We start from the raw sequence: 25,812 nt of genomic DNA on the forward strand, positions 1-25,812 counted from the left end.
AACTGCTTCTGGATGTTAAGATTGCAGGGATGTCCTAAGGACTAGCTGGGTAAAGAGACTCAGACAAGGTGTCAGGGTAGGGGCACTCAGAATTGACAAGGAGCCTGGGGAGAGAGATTGTCCTACAAAGAGTCTCCTTTGCTACACAACCCTGATTCATCTCCAGAACATGGAGTGGGGGCAGGGATTATGGGGAAAAATAGTATCTGACTACGTAATTAAATAAAGACTTTATCATACATACACAAAAGGGAGCCAAAATAAGGTTACATGGGCATCTGTAATGCTGCCATTTACTAAATGTTGAATGCTTGTTTTTGCAACCTTAATCATGTTCTTTTTAACACAATTGTTGTACTTGTAGTATACAAATACTTTAACATAAACATTGACTGGATTCACTTCTAGGGAGTTCCCAATTCCATAAAATGGACCGTGATTCACAACTATTGAAAGTATAAATAGGTTTAAGATTGGTCAATTTCTTAAGGGGTAGCTGGAGATAGTAGGCAGAATCCTCCATTCCTATTCCAGGTTTTCTTGGAAGTTTTGGGAGTTTTTAAAATACATACCCATTGGTTTTTTGTGTGTAAAAGATGACAATTTTCTCCAGTTAATTCTATTTTTCATGCAATAATATGCTTCATCTAACTGAAGCATTTCAGTAATTCCTTCTGATGAAGAAACAAAGCATATGAAGATCCCATTTTAAAAAGTCAATGCCTTTAGGAGTTGGGTGTCTTAAGGATTCAAAAGGAATAGAATAAAACTCACTCTCAGCAAGTTCTCTGGTCACTAAGGTATGGGATAGTCACATGTGGGGCTCCCTCAATCTTTCCTGTTAAAGCTGTTCCAGTGTGGATCAATAATTAAAGACTCATTAAAGCAGGGGGGCAGGGAAGGGGGGACTTAACCCTGGGTCTCCCACCTCTGGCTCAATGACTGTTTATCCAAAATGGAACAGCTTCAATATGAGAAAATGAGGACCCTGCCATCTAAGAATATTCCATAGCTCAGTGGTTAGAGCACCTACCTGAAAGATGTAGGAGACTGCTGTTCAAATCCTCAGCCCACCTCCTCTTCCCTGCCCCAAGCCAAGGGAGGAATTCAATTGGGGATCTCATATCTGAAGTGAATGCTCTTACCACTGGATTAAAGGTGACTTATTTCTGTGGCTATTTTGTGTGGAGTGAGACAGGCATTTAACTCAGTCTCACAAGTAGTGACTTAGCCACCTGGGTCCAGGATGGTTAGTCCTAGCTGTGGATTGCAAGGAACAATAGGCGCTTCCCTGCAGCCTAGATCTAGGTGCCTGTGTCTGAGAGAGAAAGGGCTTTAGCACACACCCCTCTTGTTGGCCTCTTCCATTGGCTAGCTTAGGCAGCACCTCACCTAGCATGCTGCCTTGTTGTGGATTGTATTCTTAGGCCTGGTCTACACTAGGGGGTTAGGTCGAATTTAGCCGCGTTAGGTTGATTTTAAAATGACTGCGTCCACACAACCAATCCCATTCCGTCAACCTAAAGGGCTCTTAAAATTGACTTCTGTACTCCAACCCAATGAGGGGAGTAGCACTAAAAATTGACCTTGCTGGGTCAAATTTGGAGTCGTGCGGATGCAAATCGATGGTATTGGCCTCTAGGAGCTATCCCAGAGTGCTCCATTGTGACCAGTCTGGACAGCACTTTCAACTCCCATGCACTAGCCAGGTACACCGGAAAAGCCCCAGGAACTTTTGAATTTCATTTCCTGTTTGGCAAGCGTGGTGAGCTCAGCAACACAGGTGACCATGCAGTCCCCCCAGAATCGCAAACAAACTCCAGCATGGACCAAAAGGGAGATACTGGATCTGATTGCTGTATGGGGAGAAGCATCTGTGCAGGCCAAACTCCCATCAAAAAGAAGAAATGAAAATATATTTGCCAAAATCTCACAGGATATGTTGGACAGAGGCTACAATAGGGACACACAGCAGTGCCGTGTGAAAGTTAAGGCGCTCAGGGAAGCCTACCAAAAGACAGAGGAGGCAAACGGTTGCTCCAGGTCAGTGCTCCATACATGCCGCTTCTATGATCAACTGCATGGAATTCTGGGGGGGACCCTACCACTATCCCACCACTGTCCGTGGACACCTGCAAGGAGACCATCTCACGCAACAGGGAGGAGGATTTTGTGTATAAGGGAGGAGGAGGAGGAGAATGTGCAGCAGGCAAGCGGTGAAGCCGTTCTCCCCAGCAGCCAGGACCTTTTCATCACTCTGGAGCCAATAGCCTCCCAAGGCGGGATCCCTGACCCTGAAGCCAGAGAAGGCACCTCTGGTGAGTGCACATTTGTAACTACAATACAGGGTTTAAAAGCAATAGTGTTTAATGTTTGATTTGCTCTGAAGAACAGGGATGCATTCGTGGCTAGTACAGCTACTAGAAAAGTCTGTTCACATGTCTCGGGATGGAGTGGGAATCCTCCAGGGACATCTCCATGAAGCTCTCTGAAAGCCTTTGCAGAAGGTGTCTGGGGAGGGCTCCCTTATTTTGTCCTCCACAATAGGACACTTTACCACACCAAGCCAGTAGCCTGGAATCATTGCAGCACTAAAGCATGGCAGCAAATGGTCCTGGGTTTTGGTTGCATTCAAGCAACATTCGGTCTATATCTTTCTGTGTTAGCCTCAGGAGAGTGATATCATTCATGGTCACCTGGTTGAAATAGGGGAATTTTAGTAAGGGAACAGTAACAGGACCCTGTTCATGCTGGGCTATTTGCACTTGGCTAAAAGGGATCATCCCAGAGAATAGCCACATGGTGGGGTGGGGGTAGATGTGTGCTGCATATCCACCCAAAAACCACAGCCCCTCCTTTTAAATGGGGAACCCAACCCATTCCTTGCTCTGGGAAAGGCAGGCGCTGCAGTTTGAAAACATTCCTACATGTTATGAAGACGTAAGAAGCCAATCCCATGTACCAAAAGGCTTACCATGGCTGCCTGGAAACAGAATTCTGTTGCCCAGCCATGTGTGATGTGTCACCATACTGGCAGGCACTCAATATAAAGGGCAAAAGGCGACCTTGTACCTAAAGCATGTGCTATCTGCTGTGAACTGCTTGATTCACTGTGAAAGTCTCCCTTTTGTTCTCAGAAATGTATCATCTTAAATTTTACTCTCCCTTTTTTACCTCCCCCCAGGTGCAAATATTTCTATGCTCCCCCTATCATCTCTGTCCCTGAGGTTATCACAGATTAGAAGGCAAAAAAAATGCACTCACGATGACATGTTTTCTGAGCTCATGCAGTCCTCCCACACTGATAGGGCACAGCTTAATGCATGGAGGCATTCAGTGGCAGAGGCCAGGAAAGAATTGAGTGCGAAGAGTGGTGGCAGGATGCAATGCTGAGGCTAATAGGGGAGCAAACGGACATGATGAAGCATCTGTTGGGGCTGTAGGAAAGCCAACAAGAGCAGAGACCCCCCGCTGCATCCACTGCATAACCGCATGCCCTCCTCCCCAAGTTCCATAGCTGCCTCACCCAGACACTGAAGAACGCCAGGGGTGGGGCGGAGGAGGCTCCAGGCACCCAGCCACTCCATTCCAGAGGATAGCCTTCTGTTGCTTAGGCTGTCATTCAAACAGTTTGATTTTTAGTGTGGCTACAATAAACAATGTGGCCTTGTCCTTCCCTCCTCTCCCACCCCACCCGGGCTACTTTGTCTATTCTCTTTTAAAAAAAAAATAAAATAAAATAAAGAATTAATGGTTTCAAAACAGTTACTTTATTCCAAAGGAGGGAGGATGGTTGTCTTACAGGGAATTAAAAAAAAAATCAACAAAGGGGGTGGATTTGCATCAAGGAGAAACACGCGCAATTGTCACACTGAAGCCTGGCAGTCATGAAACTGGTTTTCAAAGCCTCTCTAATGCGCAGCATGGCAACCTGTGCTCTAACCGCCCTGGTGTCTGGCTGTTCAAAATCAGACACCAGGTGATTTGCCTCAACCTCCCATCCTGCCATAAACATTTCCCCCTTACTCAGATATTATGGAGCACACAGCAAGCAACAATAACAGTGGGAATGTTGGTTGCGCTGTGGTCTGACCTAGTCAGCAAACAGCACCAGTGAGCTTTTAAATGTCCAAAGGCACATTCTACCACCATTCTGCACTTGCTCAGCCTATAGTTGAACTGCTCCTTACTACTGTCCAGGCTGCCTGTGTATGGCTTCATGAGTCATGGGAGCAAGGGGTAGGCTGGGTCTCCAAGGATAACTATTGGCACTTCAACATCCCCAACAGTAATTTTCTGGTCTGGGAAGTAAGTCCCTTCTTGCAGATTCTCGAACAGCCCGGAGTTCCTAAATATGCGAGCGTCATGCACCCTCTCCAGCCATACCACATTGATGTCAGTGAAACATCCCTTGTGATCCACCAGTGCTTGCACAACCATTGAGAAGTACCCCTTGTGGTTCACATACTGGTTGGCAAGGTGGTCCAGTGCCAAGATAGGGATATGCGTTCCATCTATCGCCTCGCCACAGTTAGGGAACCCCATTGCAGCAAAGCCATCCAGTATGACCTGCACATTTCCCAGAGTCACTCTCTTGATAACAGAATGTCAATGATTGCATTGGCTACTTGGATCACAGCAGCCCCCACAGTAGACTTTCCCACTCCAAATTGATTCCTGACTGACCGGTAGCAGTCAGGCGTTGCAAGCTTCCACAGGACTATTGCCACTCACTTCTCAACTGTAAGGGCAGCTCTCATCTTGGTATTCCTGCGTTTCAGGGTGGGGGAAAGCAACTCAGAGTTCCAGGAAAGTGGCCTTACACATGCAAAAATTTTGCAGCCACTGGGAATCATCCATACCTGCAACACTATGTGATCCCACCCGTCTGTGTTTGTTTGCCAGGCCCACAATTGGCGTTCGACTGTATCGACTAACCCCACTGCCACCATGATGTCCCAATTGCCACATTCCGTGCTTTCAGGAACGTCTGTGTCCATGTCCTCATCAAAATCCTCCTTGTGTTGGTGTCTTAGCCCAGTTCTACATATACTCCAGGATAATGTGTGGTGTTTACAATGTTCACAACAGCTGCGGTGACAGTGAGCTGAGCGGGCTCCATGCTTGCCATGGTATGACATCTGCATGAGTAACCCAGGAAAAAAGGCAAGAAACGATTGTCTGCTGTTTTCACGGAGGGAGGGAGGGGCGACTGGCAACTGACGACATGTACCCAAAGCCACCCGCGACAATGTTTTTGCCCCATCCGGCATTGGGAGCTTAACCCAGAATTCCAATGGGCAGCAGAGACTGTGGGAACTGTGGGATAGCTACCCACAGTGCACTGCTCTGTAAGTCAATGCTAGCCACAGTAGTGAGGATGCATTCCAACTTAATGTGCTTAGTGGGGTCATACACAATCAACTGTATAAAATCAATTTCTAAAAATCAACTTCTATAAAATTGACCTAATTCCATAGAGTAGACATACCCTTAGGCACCTATATCTCCCCTTGCATTGTCTTGGGAGCCTAGGCACTTAACTGAGTATGGATTGGAGTGCTGTTTCTGTGATTTTCTAGGTGTCTAAAAGTTAAGTATTGCAATGCATAAATCCCTTTGAGGGTCCAGGCCTAGCTGATGTGTCTCTAAAGTGCTCAAGCAGAAGACTTGGAAGAGAGACCTGCTGGAGGAATTATAGCCTGTGCTCACTATGCTTCTTTCTAACTCTGATCTTCTCCAGGTAGTTCAGCTGGCTCAGTGTGCTTCCTGGCTACAAACTGGACTTCAGTGCTGGCTCCCTGATCCCCTCATGCCATGGAACAGCGCAGAGAGCATGTACTATAATCCAATTCATTCTCCTTGGGTGGGGGAGGGGGAAAGTAGAAACTGGGGAGCAAGAGGCAGCTGCAGGCATCTCCTCATAGGTCAGGGAGAAAAAACTTCTTGGGTGGTTGGCTGGCTGCAGTAACATCCTGGACCCCATGGCAGAAATGGTATCTTGGAAAAATGCCAAATTCTGAGGACAAAGAATCACAGTATCCCTGGGACCCATTCAGAGCTATTGTTTCAATCAATCAATCTGCAGACTCAGGTAGGTATCATTGTATTCGCTACACTATATTCATGCTTTTTAGGTTATCTTTGTAAATATAAGTGTTACAAACATATCTTTCAATGAAGCCTGAGATTTGGAGCACAAATCTAGAGCAAGGAGTAAATTACACACTCATGGAATTAATAGGCCCTTTGTAATAATGAATGCTAAATACGATTTTTCTTTATTTTGGCTATCTTTTTAACCTTCCACAGCCTCAAGCACACCTTTTGTCTCGCAGAAACATGTTTTTCAGCTCTGCCTTGCACACAGACTTTAAACATTTTCAGTACATATATACAAGTCCTTCAATATCATTCATATGTAAATCTCACAACAATGAGGATCAGTATGGCATAAGCGTTCATTACTGGCCTCACATGACAATTTATGGATTAATATCATGAAAGGTGTAGTAGGTGTATGAGTTTTTCAGGCCTGGTAGGAGTTGCTGTTACAGAACAGTGAACCCTTTACCTGCTGGCACCAATGGGGCTCTGTATCACTGGGATGGTTTTCCCTGAATGGATAATTCAGGTGCTTCTTACTCCAGTCTCCACTATGGGCAAGGCTCTGTCCAGGGCTGGACTATATCTCCCATGATCCGTCACATAGATTGGTAAGAGCGGGGACCATGATGCATCATGGCATGTCTGGTCACAGTCAGTGCCCTGAAGGTTGGGGACATGACCCACCTGAACTACAACTGCCATGAGCCACATGGCACCATAGGCAGATGTAGTTTAATGTGGACTTGACCCCAAATGAAACAGTTACTTCAGTTCAACAAACAAATATTTAAATTCAGGTCAAACCAATCCAAAACAATATTGTCTTTTGATTTTTCCCAACGGGAAGTTTTGGTAACATCAATTCTTTTTTCCAGGAAAAATTAATTTTACAGAAACTACATTGTCCATCAAAAAATCATTTTTACAGAAAATTCCCAACCAGCTCTAGTGTTTAATCAACACCACAGTAGTCCCTAAGTATTCCTTGGATATCTCCCATACAAGAGCTCAGTTTTGCCTTAGGCAGTGGGAATTGTACACATTTAACTAAGTTCCAAGGGCCAACTTTTGCTACACCAGTGCAATGACATTTGTTTCAGTTGGGTTTCACTGGTAGAAATTAGAGGAATATTTGTCCCTTATTTGTCTAGCCCAGTTTAGACTGTGCACTCTGATGTGATGGGATTACAGTACAATGAGATATGGCTGTAGAACATCAGTGTTTTCTAGTCTATGAATAGGGTAGATCCCATTTGTTGAGATTTATTTGGTATTGAAGTCTTAGGGCCCAATCCTTGGCTGGTGGAAATTAGTGCTAGAATTTGGCCCATAATTTATAGGTGAGTTAAAATGGATTGATTTGTGTGTGTGAACAAAGCAGAGAGAACATTAATAAAAGCTTATATAATGCTACACCAGTGTTTGCTAATAATTGTAGATAGGTTTTATCAGTAAGTATTTTAATGTTACTTGGGCAACTGGACAGGCAGCATAATGCCTACTGCATGCTTATTTGTTTCTAAATTTAATTTAAAATGAATGATCTGCTAGAGGTTGAACTAAACAATAGACATTTTTACTGCATTTCCAGGGGACCTTAAGAATGTTAAAGCGTTCACATTTAAATCTACTGCTGTTGTGCCCAGACTGACTAGTGTAGTGCTAATGTCTTCTGGCTACCAAAGTCAGCCCACATGTATTATATCTATTTCTGTCTCTGACTCTGCCCTAGCAGCTGCACTACAGTAGCTGCAGGCTAGAAAATTAGCCAAGAGATCCATGTCTCTGTCCTTGTCTTTGTCTCTCACTTCATTAGGCCTGGAAGAATGTTTAACTGAAATTCTCTCTCTGTTAGTTTCCCATGTCAAAGTCTAGTAGTACATTTTGTAAGGACACACTGTGAGAGGACTGAGCAGTAATGACTTGCTCATACATTTCTCATTAGCTCTACAGCAACATTTTACTTTCATTTTTTCTCTTCTTGGTTATTAGAGATGTGTTACAATGTTCTTGCATTCTCACATTGATTTGTGGGTACCACCATGTATGAATTATATTGTGAAGATGCATATAACGCCATTGTCTATTGAATAATGGAAATCATAATCCAGGTGTCATTCATTGTTCTCTCTTGGGGGATCATAGACGTACATTTGGAATGAAATCTCAGGGTCATAGATCTGTTGGCTGACATATTGATAATACAGTAAGGTGACAGACTGAAAAAAATCACTGTTTTTTATACAATTCATATCTTATGACGATTACATTTAGAACCAGAGGGACCCCTGAATATCACATTTCTGTCTGAAAATATTGTACTTGGTATAGTTACAGTAACACCTAAGATTATTATCAATGGAAAGTTAGAAAAACAAGCACTGGATTTTTTCTGTTCATTTACTTTGTCAGTTTGACAGTATGGGCAGAATTCCTGTTTTCCCTGAATGGATAATTTAGTCCTGATCTTACATGAGCATCCTCTGGGCCTGTACAGATTTCCACTAAATTCAGTGAAGTTTTGTATGAGAGAACAAATCTACACTAGATGATCCCAAAACAGAATTGGAACATTAGCTTGTTTGTTTCTCTCCCCCACTCCAAAAAAGGTTCTGTTCTATACAGTCTTATAATCCCCTCATGGCTGTAGTATCTGAACACTTTCAGTGGTGCATTCAGTAATGTGACTAACATCTGCTATGTGCGTGTAACAGTGTTGAGACTCACCACCACAGCGCTTCCCACTGGTGACTGAATTAGGTCAGTCCTTGGAGGAGCACCCTCTGCCAGTGGTGTCCCATCCATCCTCTGCTCCTTTCCTGTTGTCTGGACCCACGTTGCTTCCCGCTCGGCGGCATCCTCTTCAGGACACTGCCCTCCAGCAGTGCCCACTGCTCCGGTCTCACCCCTTTCTAGGGGTCTGTTATCAGCAGTCCTTCTGCACCCCCGCCACCATGGTCAACCACACCCCAAAGTCTACCCCTAGCATCAGGGGTCTGCTGCAGTCCACTCTCACCACATCCACTGGCTGGGTGTTCATGCAAGGGGGAAGGTGGGGACCCAGGCCCACCTTCTACACTGGGTCCCGACCCAGGGACCCTTTGGTGGCAGCCTTCCTGCCCTCCTTCTCTCCCCAGGCCACTTCCCCTTCAGCCCCTTCAGCCCCTTTGAAAGTAGTGTAGTGTAGTGGGCTGGGCTGGGCTGGGCTGGGCTGGGCTGGGCTGGGCTGCCCCGCCCCGCCCCGCCCGGCCCCACCCCTCAGGAGACAGACCTTCCCTGCTGCTCTTCTGGGCAGCCTTTATATATGGACCAGCCTAGCCCTCATTGGCTGGCTCTAATCTTGGCCCTGATTGGCTCTCAGTAAGCCCTTCCCTGATTGGCTGCTGGCCTGTGGAGCCTCTCTGGCCTACTCTAGTCCCCTCTCACATGGGAGTGGGGCAGCTGGCCTACCACAGTGTGGTTTGCTCTTCCTCATCCTTACCCAGGGAGAGAATTGTGAGTTCAATCTAATGTTTCATTTTGGTACTTTTTTTAAAAAAGTGCATCCTGCTGTGGGTTTATATTGGTGAAGGGGTAGTCAAAGAAATACACCTTGTACTTAGAGGGGAAGGTGGTTTGTGATGTTTCTTACTTCCTCTGGGAGTTTGTTCCACAATCTTGGTCCAGCCTCAAAGAAATCCCTGTTTCCTGCACAGATGAGCTTTAACCTTGTGATACAATGTTTCTTTGTGCCTGTGAAGCAGAATTTCTGGTCATGGTCCATATGCTGGAGCTTTAGGCAATCTTTTGGATATCATGGCCACAGGCCATCAAGCAATTTGTTGATGAGGACCGAGATCCTGAGCTTAACTTGATATTCTATGAGAAGCCAGTGTAGGGAAGAAATGACAGGTTGGAGATGTTTGTGGTAGCCCATGTGGCTGAGCAGATGTGCTGCAGTGTTCTGAACTAGCTGGGGTTTCCTGAGTGCTGATGGCTTCTTGCTTTATTTGATAAATATCAAAGGTGGAGGATAAAAGCCCTGATCCATTTTAAAATATATATTTTAAGAGGCATAATATACTATTTCAAAAGAACAGGAAATACTCTGTTCGACAATATATTATAACAAGTTTGTGGATTTTTTTTTAAAGTCAATAAAAATCTAAAACACACAAGTATATATCTCAAAAATGATACAAAATACCAGGTTTTATATCATACTGAATTAAGTGCTTTATAGATCCATGCCTGAGATCCAGGCCGCATATTCAACTCATCCCTAATGCTATGCTGAAACACTTGGAGACTTGGAAGCAGTAGCACAGAACTGGCAATGTTTTCAGTTTGCTGTTGAGACAGAATCATTGTTGCCAAAGATAGCAAAACGTTTACAAATTCATTGATAAAAAGAGGATAGAGATTTCTTTTAACTCAGAAGCTGGCCAAATGTATTCCACTTCAAATATTTCTTTCACAAATAGACTTCTCTAGTCTAGCACTTATTTTATTGCAAGCCCTTTTGTATTTATTCGCTGCCTACAGACAGCCACCACCAAAACAAAGTGAAAATAAAATTAGGAATGATTGCAAAGAAACAAGAAAGGTCTTTTTTCAGCTTTGAAACTATATAGCAGTTATTATGTATGGTCCTGCAAGGAAATACATTTTTTTTTCCATTTCCCTCTCATTTCTGTCATTCTCCATGCTGGACTCAATGGACGCAAACTAGATTAGTCTAGCATCCCACATTTCTTGCTCCCCACCCCCATTCAAAATAGTTTCTAGTGAATTTGAAAATTCTATTTGCATGTCAAACAAATTGAGCAGTGTTTTCATTTGGGGTGTGTTTGGCAGACAGTATTCAAAGTATGTAAATCAGTGATATTCATCTCAAAAAATAAACAATTAAGCAGGGTGGAATCATTAGAGAGGATTTGGCAAATTCACAGTTTTGTTATGTTGCATTCACATTCACAGAGCTATTAAAAGCAAAGATGTCTTGACTGGGCCAGCTTGATATGTACATGAGGCCTCTGCACCTACCTACAGCTAGAGCAATGCTACCAACCCATCTACTGGTCACGAATTGGGTAGCCTTGGATCTGCCTGAACCAGCACAGGGGAGATATCCCACAAGAAGCTTGTAAAGGGATATTGGATCAAAAGCTACTTAATCTGTCATGCAATCTCTCTAGTTCCCATAACTTTCCAGCATTTCAATTTATCTCTGTAAGACAGGGACTACCTCATCCATAGCATCTAATTGGGGAAAAATACATACATAGTATCAGGTTAGGAAAAGTTGCATTTTAAATATAGTGGTCCAAATCAAATCCTGAAGTCCTTATTCATTGCCAGCTCATCCCCTCCCATTGAAAACGCCATGGGAGGAGTCCTTGGCAGAGATCCCCCTTGTCCCATCAGAGGGGCAAGGTTTGCTCTCCCAGGGCCCTTTCCCATGCAGTTTTCTGCTGCTGAAGCCTGGTGCTGTATCTTCTGATTATTTCCTGTAATGTGTCTCTCTCTGCCTGACCATTGTCTACTCCAAACCACAGAAAGGTCGCCAAGGAGATTCTCATGTAAAGGTGATACTCCATGCACAGATCTGGGGGGGACAATCTGGACTCAATTGTTAATATGTGCTCCTGACTCAGACAAACTCTTGCTGAAATCAGTGGTATATTACAATCATCAGCACATGTGTTGTTTTGATGGTGTATTAAACTAAGGAAAAATAACAGTTTAGCCCTTTCTTGATATGTCAGTCTATTTTGCTCTCCTGTCAGATAATACTTGCACTGGAGGACAGCCTGGTTCTCAGCTGTGTACTTACTATGCAAACTAGAGATGTTCTCAAACTAACCACCCAACTGCACATTCAATATTTGTTCTCATTTATCAATATTACATCCTCAAAACAGGTGTGTTGTATCAAGTCTTACATGGAATATTGGGACAAAATGTGTCCTGCCTCTATGCTGTGCTTCCTCCATCTCCCTGGCAACCTCCCGTGCAGGACCCAACCACAACTTCAGTCCTCTGATTTTAAGTCTTCAGCTTTTCTTCATTTATGCTGCTAGGAACAGTAGCTACTCAAAAACAGGAGGAGTGGTGGCAGGGCTGACACCTACAACTCACCTGTGAAACAGTCAGCCAAGGGAACATAAATTGCACCCCCTAAAAAGGTGTAGCAATAGGTATGTATCCCTGGATGTTGGGGTTCTGGAATTCAATATGAAGAATGCAGCTCTGCCCCATCACCAATGCAGGTCAACATCTTCAAGGCACAACTGAGGCCATACAGATGCTGGGTATTTCCTCATATGGATAGCTGCAAACTTTCCAGGTGACAACAACAAGGCTAGTAGTTCAAATAGGTGATGTTTCAACTTCCATGAGGCTTGTCAGAAGTAATGAGCAGTATTTAGGGGGCAACTTAAATAATTCATGAAAGATCACTTAATTTCTAGAGGAAAGGTAATTTCTAGAGTAATGGTATGCACTCTGGGAGATGCCCATACATAGCATTGCAAGGCAACAACAAAGGAGTTAACATTAGTTTTTACTGAAACTTGTTTTTATGGAGGAGATTGCTGGAAAGAGTGTTCTCTGTCCCTTGACTCTGGAAAGCTTGACGTTAGCTTGATCCCTAGCTGGACCTCAGCTCTGGTTAACCTTCTGGGGGCATAGCTTGGTTGGAAAAAATACAAAAGAAAAGATTTGTACCTGTTCAGTACATTTCTTGACTGGATGAGCATTTTCTGGCTGTCACAGAGCTGAGTTCTACAACAGATAGCTCAATAATGATTAGCGTTTTCTGTATTTGGGGGGAGGGGGTATGGCATGAGCAGGGATTTTTTTTATTTCATGCATCAACAGCTTGCTGCAGGGATTCCAGAAGGAAAATGCTATCTCTAATAAACAGAAAGGAAGAAAGATTAACATATTCTTCTTATACAAATGGGTACTATGAAAGGAAGAGTCTAATTTTATGTTGAACTCTGTAAGGTATCTAATCTGATTGCATGGAGCAGACCTTATTATCCAGCTGCGAGTAAAAGAAAAAGTTATAAAAGAAAAGAGCTTAGTTCAGAATTCTTTGTTATATTAGATACTTGTGCTTCTCATTTGCTTAAAGATAGAGTAGTTTGCGTAGAGTGGCTGTGTTGTCTGGTGAACTGCATATGGGAATGGGAACCGGGAATTTCTAAATTCTAGTCCCAGCTCTGCCACTTACTTGTGGGGTGGACTTAAACAAATCATTTAAGACAACATTTTCAAACTTGGATGCACCTAAAATTAAATATCTACATCCACATTAGGCATCTAAATGAAGTGGTCTGATTTTCAGCGATACAGAGCCTCCACGAACTTTGACTTGAACCACTCAGTTTGTCTTCCTTCCCCCATTTAGAACTGCAATAATGAAACTTTGCATTTTCCCCTGCTTAAACAACTTAATTTGAGCTGTGTGGCTGGATAAGAAAGGAATATTAGAGACGTTATACGAAAAAGAATTGGCAAGCTATAGACGTAGCTCCATGTGAAGAAGGGTCTGAGTCAAAGATGACACCTCAGTTATTGGCCTGAGTAACAGACAAGAGGGTGGTCCACAGGAGATGTCAGGAATGTCTTGGGGGAGATTAAGAGCTTTGCTTCAACATGCTGAGCTTGACCTGATGGTTAGACATCTATAAGGAGATGTCAAAGAGAGAGGCTGCGGTTTTACTTAGGTCTAAGGTAGAGATGTAGATCTGTGAGCAGGGGCGGCTCTAGCTTTTTTGCCGCCCCAAGCACGGCAGGCAGGCTGCCTTCGGCGGCTTTCTTGTTGGGGGTCCCCAGTTCTGCGGATTTGGCGGACCTCCCGCAGGCGCGCTGCTGAAGGCTGGCTGCCTGCTGCCCTCGCAGGGACCGTCAGGGCACCCCCAGCAGCTTGCCACCCCAGGCACGTGCTTGGAGCGCTGCTGCCTGGAGCCACCGCTGTCTGTGAGTTGTCAGCATAGAGACGGTAATTAAATTTGTGTTTGCACATGAGATTACCCAGAGATAAGGTATAGAAGGAGAAGAGAATGGGACCAAGGTCAGAGCCCTGTGGAACACCAATAGAAGGTTGGAACGGGAAGGAGAAGGATCCTCCAGAGAACGCGCTGAGGGAGTGATTAGAGAGGTAGGAGGAGAACCAGGAGAGGAGAGACTCCAAGAAGTCTAAAAAGGACAAGATTACAAGAAGAGTATGATTGACAGTGTCCAAGACAGCTAGCAACTCTAGGAAGATGAGGCTGAAGTATTGGTTCTGTGATTTGATAGGAACAAGAGTTAGGTGGAGAGAAAAGAACAGTCATAGGAGGGACAGTTAATGTGAAACTATTCAGAAGCAATGGTAAATCACTTGGTTTTGAGGAGACCACTGTTAGTTAGGTTGTTAATATGGGAATGATATAAATGTATTTGTATTTATTCACTACACCCACCCTGTGCTCTATGCCAGGGATCGGAAACCTCTGGCATGCGGCTTGCCAGGGTAAGCACCCTGGCAGGCCGGGCCAGTTTGTTTACCTGCCGCGTCGGCAGGTTCGGCCTATCACGGCTCCCACTGGCTGCGGTTCGCTGTCCCAGGCCAATGGGAGCGTCGGAAAGCGTCGCGGGTGAGAGATGTGCTGGCTGCCGCCCCCACTGGCCCCCATTCCTGCCTCCCCAATTGGCCTGGGATGGCGAACTGTGGCCAGTGGGAGCTGCAATCGGCCGAACCTGCCGACGCGGCAGGTAAACAGCCCGGCCCACCAAGGTGCCTACCCTGGTGAGCTGCCTGCCAGAGGTTGCCGACCCCTGATCTATGCCTATTCTATAACCTAAACAAAAAACAATTTCAGAAAGCTAAATAGCAGAAGAAATAAAATCTTTGAAGGCTCATGTAGTTTGTATAATATATATGGATGTTAATAAACATGATTAATAATGCTAGTGCTTAAGGACCAATCAAGATAAGGGGCCCATTGTGCTAGGCACTGTAGGCAGTCCCTGCCTTGCAAAGCTAACAGAGAAGGTTAAAGGGTGACTTGATTACAGTCTATAAGTACCTATACAAGGAACAAATATATGGTAATGGGTTCTTCAGTGTAGCCAAGAAAGGTATAACACTGTCCAGACACTGGAAGTTGAAGCTAGACAAGTTCAGACTGGAAATAAGGCAGAAACTTTTAATGATGAGGGTAATTAACCATGTGAATAATTTGCCAACAGTCATGGTGGATTCACCATCATTAGCAAGTTTTTAAAACAATTGGATTTTTTTCCTAAAGATCTGCTCTAGGAATTATCTTGAAGAAGTTCCATGGCCTGTGTTGTTCAGGAGTCAGACTAGATGATCACAATGGTCCCTTCTGGTCTTGGAATCTATGAATCTATAAATAAACAAACCAGATCCATGGGGGGCAGAGAGGGAAGGGGGAAAGCACACAAGAAGAGTGAACTATATGATGATGGCAAATATCATGTGAGTGCCAGGGCAGGAAGAGGCGAGGCCAGGGCGAGGGTGTGAGTGAGCACCCACTGGGCAGAGGGAAAGTCGGTGCCTATGCTTTTGAGGGGGAGTATATGGACTCTGGCCATTAGGCTGCACTGCTCCAATGCTGGGAGCGATTTATATGGACCCTGGCCATTGGACCACACTGCCCGGATGTTTGGGGCGAATTACACAGACTCCAGCCACTAGGCTGCACTACCCAGCCTGCGAGGGGGGATTATATGGACTCTGTCCATTGGGCTGCACTGCTCTGATGCTGGGAGCAATTTATATGGACTAAGGGGTGATTGCATGGGGAGAGGCCATTGGGCCACCAACAGAGAGGTGAGCATGCGAACTTGGGAGTGGTGAGGTTCCAACACCTCATCCCACCCCGCCCCAAAGGGGCGGTGAGGTGCCAGGCCCGCCACACTGCCCATAGCTTTTTCTCTTAAAATCACATGGGGGAGGGCACTTCATTGGTCCTAGTACAGGCAGAGGATGGGGAGTCTCCCCTGCAAAGTTCTGAGTCCAAGAGGTGACGGGGGGGGAGGGTGGCAACTGCTGGATCCTATTTTATCTCCCCCATCTGCTACTGCAGCAGAACTTGTTTGGGGTGAACAATAGAAATATTTCATTCATAAAATATATGGGATGTTGTCTGAATCTTTCCAACTGTTTTGTGGTTCACATTATATTTGAAACTGACTAGCCTAGGGTAATTTGATACAGATACACCTGCACTTTCAGGAAAATTATATATTTCCCTTAAAAAAAAATCTCCTTCCCTGTACATGTCGGACATCAGCACAACTTTCCTCCAGGCCAGCCTAAAAAGTGAGAGGCTGTTAATACTGTAGCCAGTTAAGTTTCACACATTTTCTCTCTTTCTGTATGTCCCTTGGGTCTCAGCTCAGTCAGTGGCTAGCCTACTGCTCCAGGCTATGTCTGCACAGCTTAGGCTCAAAAGTGCAAAACCAAATGTAAAAGTAAAATTGCACACCATCAAATTGAAGAAAATGAAGCACCAGTTTATAAACTGCTGCCAACCTGGGTCCACTAGCAGGTTAGTCATAATCTAAATCTGAGTTATTGGATCATTCTGCCACTACTGTTTCTCAATCCTATTTCTGTGAAGTACCATCCAAGAACATGGGGATGATAAACACCCAGTGATTGCGGTGAGTTTGAGAAAACATGCTAGATTAAGTATACACAGAATGCCTCAAAGCCCATTCTCCCTGCGCTTTTCACCAAGAAAGCAAATGAAAAGAAAATCTCTGGTGAGAGAAACTTTAAAAAAAAAAAGTGAAACTGCAGGTGTTATGCTAAATGCTGTTGTCATACAGGTGCACACTTAAATCTAGCAAAAGTACTCTCTCATTTGTAGAAAAAGATAAAGGAAATCTACAATGGTACTCAGTAATGATTTGGAATTAGAGCTGCTCAAACAAAATATCATATTTTTTCTTAAACTGTTTCTTGTTGAACACATTATTTTTTCTTAAAACTTCTATGATTAATCTCACTTTATTTCCTGGCCATATTTCTAATCTGTCTATGTCCTTGTGTTGTATTTAATGTTATCAGCTCCCAGTTTAGCATCCTCAATGAATTTTTGACATATTTGTGTTCTAGATGAAGAGAACACTCTGGTATGCTTCCTGGGAGTTACTAGAGCAGAAGGGTTGAAAATATATTGATGAATGCAGGAGAATGCATATTAACGGTATAGTCCATCTGGAAACAAATGAAAACAGTAATTGTATTTCCTCTCCGTGTTTTTTGTTTGCCTATTTACTTGTCTAAAAGTAAGAGTATTAGTAATAATTTAGAAACATTTCCCCCTTTTTATAGTAACCTCTTGGAAGCTAGAAACTAAAAGCTCTTTCCTTAAAAGTGTTGCTCCATTGTTTATCAATGCTATTTTTATGCATTGTTGTCCGTTCATTTTGGCATGCATTTCTTTTTTTTTAAAAGGTCTTAATTATTTGGTATGGAAAATAAAACTGTACATACAAACGAATACACAAACTTTGCAAATAGTCATAAGCAAAAGAAGATAGGCCAAATTCTGGGATTACAAAACTCTGTGAGTGTCTCTTTAAGTGATTCTTCTATTAAATAAATTGGAAACTTTAAATAGCTGCATTTTTTCTTCCTAATTCAAATCAATTCAATTCAAATGCAAAACAGAAATGTACAGTCTGCTGTCAGATAGCTCTCTTTTACCAGTGCAATTTGAATCTGATCTTGAAGTACATAGTAACACAGGATTTGACAAACTACACCAGACCAGTAGAATCTGGTGTGTGTATTTGTGTTTATATGTAAAATTCTTTAGTAAGAAACCTCAAATATTAAACAACACTAAAGAAACAATGAGACACTTAAGGACTCAATGACTAAATGAACAAAAATATATTTATATTCGTACTTAAAAAAGTAGCACATTCAAACTTCTACAAGTAAACAGCTTCTATACCTATTTCTGAGACTCTAAAATTTCCTCTTTCAATAACAATTCACTTGCTGTCTCTTTATCCTTATTCTGTCTAGACACTTTTACTGCACCCACCACAATGAAATTCAAAATACAATAGCAGATGGTGATCTGTGTGCTCTCCTTAGTTTCAGAGATCCAAAGGCCAGGAAGGACCATCATAAACATCTGGTCTGGCCTCTTGTATAACACAGGCCATAGAACTTCCCCAAAATAATTCCTAAAGTAGAACTTTTAGAAAAAAAATCTTTTTTTTAAACTACCAGTGATGGAGAATCCACCACGATCCTGGATAAATTGTTCAAAGTTTTAATTCTGGATACATTGTTCAAAAGTTTAATTACTCTCACTGTTAAAAATTGACGTCTGAATTTGTCAACTTTAAATTCCAGCTATTAGTTTGTATTAATCTTTCTTTACTAGACCGAAGAGCTCATTATCAAATATTTATTCCCCATGTAGATACTTATAGATTGTAAGCAAGTCACCCCTTAACCTTCTTTATGTGATGCTAAATAAATTGAACTCCTTGAGTCTGTCACTGTAAGGCAGGTTTTCTAATCCTTTAATCATTCTCACGAGTCTTCTCCTATACAGGAGGTCAAACTAGATGATCACAATGGTCCCTTCTGACTTTAGAGTCTATGAACCTTGACTCTGTTTCAGTCAAACTTGAACTGATTTGTAAATATGGGAATCTGACTCTAGGCAAATTAGAATATTTGTATGCATGTATCTGAAAGCTTTCACACAAAACTTTGGGATAAAGGTATTAGACTGAATTTAAAATCAAGCTAATAAATTAGGCATCTCATATGAACATTACTCTTTCCTCCTTCAAAACCCTTCTCAAAACCTTCATCTGCCATGATACCTAAAAGTAATCAGCTAACATTTTAATAACAAATTGAAGAAGGCAGTTGGGCAAGACTAGGTTAGGGTATGTCAATACATATTTACTGATGTAATTACAAAAAGTAAAAAGTGTACGTATGTATAAGACTGTAAATGATTGACTGCATTTCTCTCCCTAGTCTTTGCATGTTGCTTGTTTTCTTTGGGACAGATACTGTGCTGTGGATTCTCTGATAAAAGCTAATTTAGTCTGAGGGGTGGGAAGAATTGCTGAAAATCCAAAGCAGAGGACACAGCATATGGCTTCTTGGAATAACAGCTGATAAAGAAATGCCTGACCCCTTGAAATATTAGATAGTTTCTGAACAAATTAGTCAAGTTGCTTACTACAGAATTCTTCTCAGATCTGCCCTGGGCATAATTCCTAGGATCTTTCATGATGGTGGTACAGTAACCGCCCGTGACCCAGAGGAACTGACAAAGCTGCGGGTAGAATTTTATGAGGCATATTGTTGGGCCTAATTTGAGTGGAGTAATAGGATACCTTAGCTCACCTGTGGGCTGTTTGACCTCTGCTTGCAATTATAAAAAACTCTCTCTTTGAGCACTCACAGACAATTAAGAGGACTTTGGTCTGGAGAGGTGTTCCCCAGATGTAGTTTCCCTAAGACCTGTTTTTGCTTGCACAGGAATGGCCTAAAGGCCTTTTGACCAACTAGAGGGACTTATTTACAGTGTAGTAATTTTCTGTTTTAAAAATATATTCTATTTGTTTATGATTTGTGACTGGATGTTTTTGCATGAAATAAACACTTGAGCATGGAATGGTTGTAGCCTTGCTTCTGCCTGTTTGACCCCATGCTATGATTACCAGAAAGAAAGGGACAGACTACAAGAAAGAAAGGAGAACAAAATAAGGTCTCTGATTTGATGGCATTTTCCGACCTATATACAGGTCTTGTGGGAACACTACTGCAACTACTATTAGAATAACAATTTATAAAGATATAAACTCCAGCAGGAAGAAGTAGAGATTTTTAATTATTATGTGTGGCTGAACTTCAGGCCACACACAGCAAGAAAGCCTCTCTCTTCTGGGGAAAGCAAATTTCTATAATGCTCCCTGAGTAAGATGCATGATAACTTAAATATTGATCAGGTTATGAAGAACCAAGTTAGGAACTATACCAGTTACCCCAATTAAGGAAATGGCTGCTATATATCAGAGAAACTATTTTTAATAACTTTCAGAAATTGCTGACAATGCTTTTGTTTTGGTCTGACTTAACGAAGGCTCTACCATAAAAGTTTTTGAGAGTCTACGCCTTTTAAATTATGTTTTCAGAATTTAGGATGGCATCTCAGTAAGACAGGGATTTGTCTATAAATAACTGAAGTAAAAGGGAAAAATGTAATGTTTGCTAAAAGGGACAAGCTTAATAAAGTTTCTAATACTTAAGAATTAGTGGCAATTGGCTAAGGACATTGATTAAATATTTATGCTTTTATCTTAGGGTATTTGATGTTGTTGTATAAGTAGTCAACAAAAGCAGTCTCGGTAAATCCTATTAAAAAGTCTACCATGATAATAGTAATATGCTGCTCTCTTCAAACCCCAACCCTCCCACAAACAGTGAATGTGCAAGAACAAAAGATCTAGACCAGGACTATCATAAGTGCCTTGGTGTGTAAAAATAAATTAATCCTTTATCCTTATAATGAAGACATGGATGGACTTCGGGCCATATTCTTGCCCCTTTCTGGCTTCAAGCCACTCACTTTTCACATAGGGGTATGGCCAGAGCAAAGCTGTACTCCAGCAATTCTTGGCTGGTATAACAAGCCTTTGGGGGTTACTGGTTTTCAGAAGTACCAGCAGCTCTAAGACATAAAGTGACCTTTGCTCCTGCTCATTACAGGTCCTGCACTGTGCCCAATTCTGCTGGACCTTAGCCTAGAAACCTTGTAGGCATGTACTTTTGAATCCATTATTTGTGCAACAGAAATAATGACCTATTGTAATCTAACCGCAGTAAGATGGGCAGGGCAGGTGGACCCTGAAGTGTGTTGCTGGCTGGCTTGACTATATCTAGCAGCTACAGCTGTGCTGTCTATCTTAGGGTATATCTACACTACCCGCCGGATCGGCAGGCAGCGATCAATCCAGCGGGGGTCGATTTATCGTGTCTAGTCTAGACACGATAAATTGACCCCCAAGCACTCTCACATCGACTCCTGTACTCCACTGCTGCAAGAGTTGACAGGGGAGTGTCAGCAGTCGACTCATTGCAGTGAAGACTCCGCGGTGAGTAGATCTAAGTACGGTGACTTCAGCTATATTATTCACCTAGCTGAAGATGCGTAACTTAGATCGAAACCCACACACACACACCCAGTGTAGACCAGGCCTTAGAGAAATAGCTGAAGTTGCATGCCAGTCTTTCACAACAGAGAAGTGGAATTCTGACTGCTGTAAGGGAAATAAAGGGGGAGTTGGGGGGGAAGCAGCAAGGTGGAGTTTAGGGAGAGGAGCTGTAGTGATAACCAAAGAGAAAAGACTTGTGTTAACGATTCCAATATGTTTGAAGTGCTCAGTTAACTGAACTCAGAGCTTTTCCTGTGACACTGCTCTAGATGTTCATCTGTACTAAGGGGTTGAGAATATAAGTGTGTGGGGTGAGTGAGCTACAAAAGCACAGGGACTGTATTATAGGGTAGGCATCATGGTTCAGATCCAGAAAGGCACTTGGTGCCTAAAACCCAGAATTTGGTGCCTACATCTTAGGTTTAGGTGCCTATGCCCCAATGTAGCCTCCATAGAGATCTATAAAACTCCTGCTGAGCCCTTTAGGTGCCTAAACTCACTAGCTATCAAATTTTCAAGGTAGAAATTCCTTGGTGCCTGTTTCTGCCTCTGATGGTGTGTACTGCTGCCTCTCTCTAGGTGTCCAGTGGCTTATCTCCCACAGAAACCCCAGAGTGATTCATGAAGAGAGGGAAGATGGGAATTTGGTCATGTAAATTGTGGGTGGAGCCCAATCTGGTAGGCATGTTCAAAGGCTGCTTACCAGATCAGGTCCTATTCAAAATCTGCGAATCAGGCATGTGGTGTAGCCCAGTGGTTAGAACACTTGCTTGGGATGTGAGACCCACCTTCAATTCTCCTCTCTCTGCCAAAGGGGGAGAAAGGATTTGAATAGGTGACCCTTTCCTCTGTCACACACAGCTGGCAAGTGGCTGCAGCTCCTCCCTGGGCAAGTTGTCATACCTTCCACTGTTAGATGCATGTAAACTGACCAGGAACTTCTCAAGATCTGCTGCACACCTGTTTCCCTTGCTAGCCTGGCTTTCTCTCTACAACAGTAATACACAACTGCTTACCCTAAGACTTGTATTCTGGAGATACAAGTGCTTATTTACAATGTGAGGCTGTATAGTGTTCCTGTAAAACTGCAGTCTTGTTTCGCTTTACAGGAAACTTCCCTTTCGTGATTCTTGCCAACACTAGATTGACCTCCCAGATCATAGAATCTCAGGGTTGGAAGGGACCTCAGGAGGTCATCTAGTCCAACCCCCGAGCAAATGGGACAGCATGGCTGGTCAGGGAAACAGGAAAAGTTGCAGAGATATCAAATTAAAACCTCTCTTCTGCATTTTTTCATGTCAGAATCTGAAGCTGTGGGCTACAGCTCAGAGCTTGGGGATGCCTCAGTTGCAGGATGACCTCTCCCACCTTTGTTTCAAAGCATACCAGTCTGCTCTGTTTGTGGCCTGCATTAGATCAGTTCCCAGTGGGAAGTCCATTCTGAATTTGGCATTTGTTTGTTTTTTTATTCCTTGGGTACCTACATACAGGGCTGGAACAACCCAATCAGTAATCACTCAAGGAGGCTGGTTGGAAAGAAGGCAAAACTCTTGTATTAACTGCATAAGTACTCAGCTAAGACCAAGTATATTCAGGCTTCTGGAAATACTTTGTTCATCGTAGGCATGTTCAGAGTCTCAGCAACTATTAGCAAAGTCACTGTATATAATACAGGAACATGGAGTAGGATCCACGAAAGGCCTTAAATGTTGCAATGCTGAGCATCATTTTTAGATGCCCAACTTTTAGATGCCCATAAAATCACAGGAACAACACTGGCATCCACAAAGCCTGAGTTAGGTGCTTAGATTCACTATACAATGAATGGGAAGAGAGAGGCACCTGAGAATGCAATCCACAAATGCCAGCATGCTAGTCAGAGAGCTGCCAAAGCTAGCCAATGGGAGATACTGACCAAAGGGATAAGCGCCTATCACTGCTTTGTGATTTACAAAGGGGAACCAACCACCATTGGCACCTTAGTAGTTTCTTGCAGGAATGAGTTAGGCATCCACCTCGCTCCACAATGACTGGAAGAAGAGATGGTGATGCTACTGCCTGCTTACAACTTTTAGCCCAGTGGTTAGAGCACTCACCTCAGATGTAAGAGACCCAAGTTCAGTTCCCCATCTCTCTGCCAGAGAGGGAGAAAGGATTTGAACAAGGGGCTTCCACTGCTTGGGAGAGTTCTCTAACCATTGCACTATGGGATATTTTGATGTGGTTCTCCCTTCATCTCTCCTGTTGAAGCTGTTCCATTTTGGATGAATAATGAAAGAGGGATTGGAGTGGGGCGGGACTGGACCTGGGGATATTAGAGAGCTTCTTGAAAGCTTGTCTCTCTAATCAATAGATGTTGGTCCAATAAAAGATATCACCTCACCCACCCTGCCTCTCTGATATCCTGGGATCAACATGGCTACAACAATACTGCATATTCAAGTATTTCTCCATAGTGGAATAGTGACTGGACCAAGAAAAACTCTGTAACCCAGTGGTTAGGGAACGACCAGGGAGGAGGGGATCCCAGGTCCTGTCCCCCCTGCTCTTTCAGAACTCTATGTAGACACAAAAGCTTGTCTCACCCATCAACAGAAATTGATCCAATAAAAGATATTTTTTCACCCACCTTGCCTTTCAAATACTTGAATAGTCATTGAGAGAGAAAGAGAGAGAGAGAGACTGTGTAGTCCATTAGTTAGGGCACACATCTCAGAGGGAGAGACCCAGGGTCCAGTCCCCATGCTCTAATTACCCTCTAATTATTTATCAACAGTGGAATAGATTCAACAGGAGAGACTGAGGGAACCTCTTATCAAAGTATTTCAGAGTTCAATGGTTAGGTGCTAGAAAAGAAATGGTTTGGAAAGGGGTGTCAGAGGTGGACCTCCAGAGCAGGCTGAAGAGAGCAGATGTGTTAAAAGAATTCATCGAGCTGTGGTGATATGACATTGATGGGTTTAACTATATAAGTTGGTGCTCAAAATTTTAAACCCTCTGGATGTTAGTATGTTCTCACTCTGCACATATCTCTATACTTTAGCGGCTCTTGGCTCTGTGGAAAGCTACTGTATACGATTCTATGCACTTAGTTGGAAAGGTACCAAACTGATGTTCCAATGATTTTTTTTTAATCATAGGGGCTGCAAAACATTTAGTAAAACTTGAAGTTATTTTGCTATTAGCAGGAACCAAAAATATTTGAAGAAAAAAACAGCTTGTGCAGGTGGGAAACAGGCTTTTTATGTATTATCATTTTTTTTTAAATCCATGAGTGACAAACAAGTAGTCATACTGTACCTGATTGTTTGGAGCTTTTATACAAAGCTATCACATCACGAATTCTATTGCCTAGAATTAAGTTAAGATGTTTCTCTAATGCACCAGGCTTTCAGAGAATAGTCTTAGATGGATTGAAATGGAGCCATAATGGTTTTTGAAGTTAATGTTTGCTGTGGGAAAATTGTTTTATCTCAGTTGGCTGACCTAGGTTACAGATACAACACTTCAGCATTTTGCATCCACAGCTGCTTCCCAAGTAGAAAGATTAAACTAGCCGAAGAGTCTTTCAGATGATTCTTTCAGGTGTCATTTTGTGAAGTCAGCTCTAAAGTTTAGCGGATCATTTGTGTTGCTGTAACAAGCAAAAGCATTTTCAATAAGGTCTTCCAGCCCACTGTGAATTTAGCAGTAGACTATTTGAGTTCTGCTGATTAAACTAAATAAGGATGTCTCAGTTGTAAAAGAAAGCTCCAGCTATTATGAAGATTTTGTGATAGTGGATGCCCTATAGCACTGAGACAAATGAGCTAGCAAAGAGGAGCAGCAAACAGGAGTTTTGTGAAGGAGGTCTGCAGGTGAAGGAGGAGCACCCCAACATGATCCTTGGGGTGAGTTTGTTGTCTGTTAATTTGTTTGTTGTTGTGTGCTTGCTTGTTTGCTTGCCACATGTCTGCATGACTGAAGTTTATAGTGTCCTTGTGGGGGCAGTATGCTGAGCCTAGCGGCCTGCTAGGCAAGGCTGAGATCTTCCTAATGAGGCTCTACCCTGCAATCCTTTGAGCCCTAATCCCTTTAGAATCCCTTGACAAGGGGGTGGAGTTAGCTCAGGAACAACAGGGGTTTAAAAAGCCAGCTCCTAAGCAACCAGAGGAGCAGCAAACAGGGAGTGTTGCAAGGGAGATTAGAGAGGGAGCATGAGAACCAAACACATCTAATAAACATTCTCTAAACTTAGGCCAATATCGCCCCCTAGGAAAAAAACCAACAAACAAACAAATAAAAATAATATCAGAATGGGGGCTATTCAGTTTACTGAATATAGCATGGATGATTACCTGCCTCATAGACAGGGAGCATATGTTTGCATTCGGTGCAAGCAACTCATAGGCTTCAGAGACCAAGTATAGGCTCTTCAGACCAGAATGGCTGAACTGGAAGAGCTAAGGGCAATAGAGAGGTACATAGACAAGACTTTTCAGAACATAGTAGAGCAGT

At 43.0% G+C, this 25,812-nt stretch overlaps 2 long non-coding RNA genes across 2 annotated transcripts in view; one reads left to right on the top strand and one right to left on the bottom strand.

The window, feature by feature from the left end:
- The window catches only part of LOC120408195, a 175,825-nt gene extending 166,595 nt beyond the window's left edge, over nucleotides 1-9,230 (bottom strand). Inside the window, exon 1 of the long non-coding RNA XR_005600505.1 lies at nucleotides 8,836-9,230. This is a non-coding gene — a long non-coding RNA (uncharacterized LOC120408195). The remainder of the gene's footprint in view (nucleotides 1-8,835) is intronic.
- A 287-nt stretch (nucleotides 9,231-9,517) lies between these two features.
- Nucleotides 9,518-25,812, top strand: part of LOC120408689 — a 34,650-nt gene continuing 18,355 nt past the window's right edge. Inside the window, exon 1 of the long non-coding RNA XR_005600882.1 lies at nucleotides 9,518-9,603. This is a non-coding gene — a long non-coding RNA (uncharacterized LOC120408689). The remainder of the gene's footprint in view (nucleotides 9,604-25,812) is intronic.

This window comes from Mauremys reevesii, linkage group 6 (assembly GCF_016161935.1).
Source record: "Mauremys reevesii isolate NIE-2019 linkage group 6, ASM1616193v1, whole genome shotgun sequence".
Lineage (NCBI taxonomy): Eukaryota > Metazoa > Chordata > Testudines > Geoemydidae > Mauremys > Mauremys reevesii.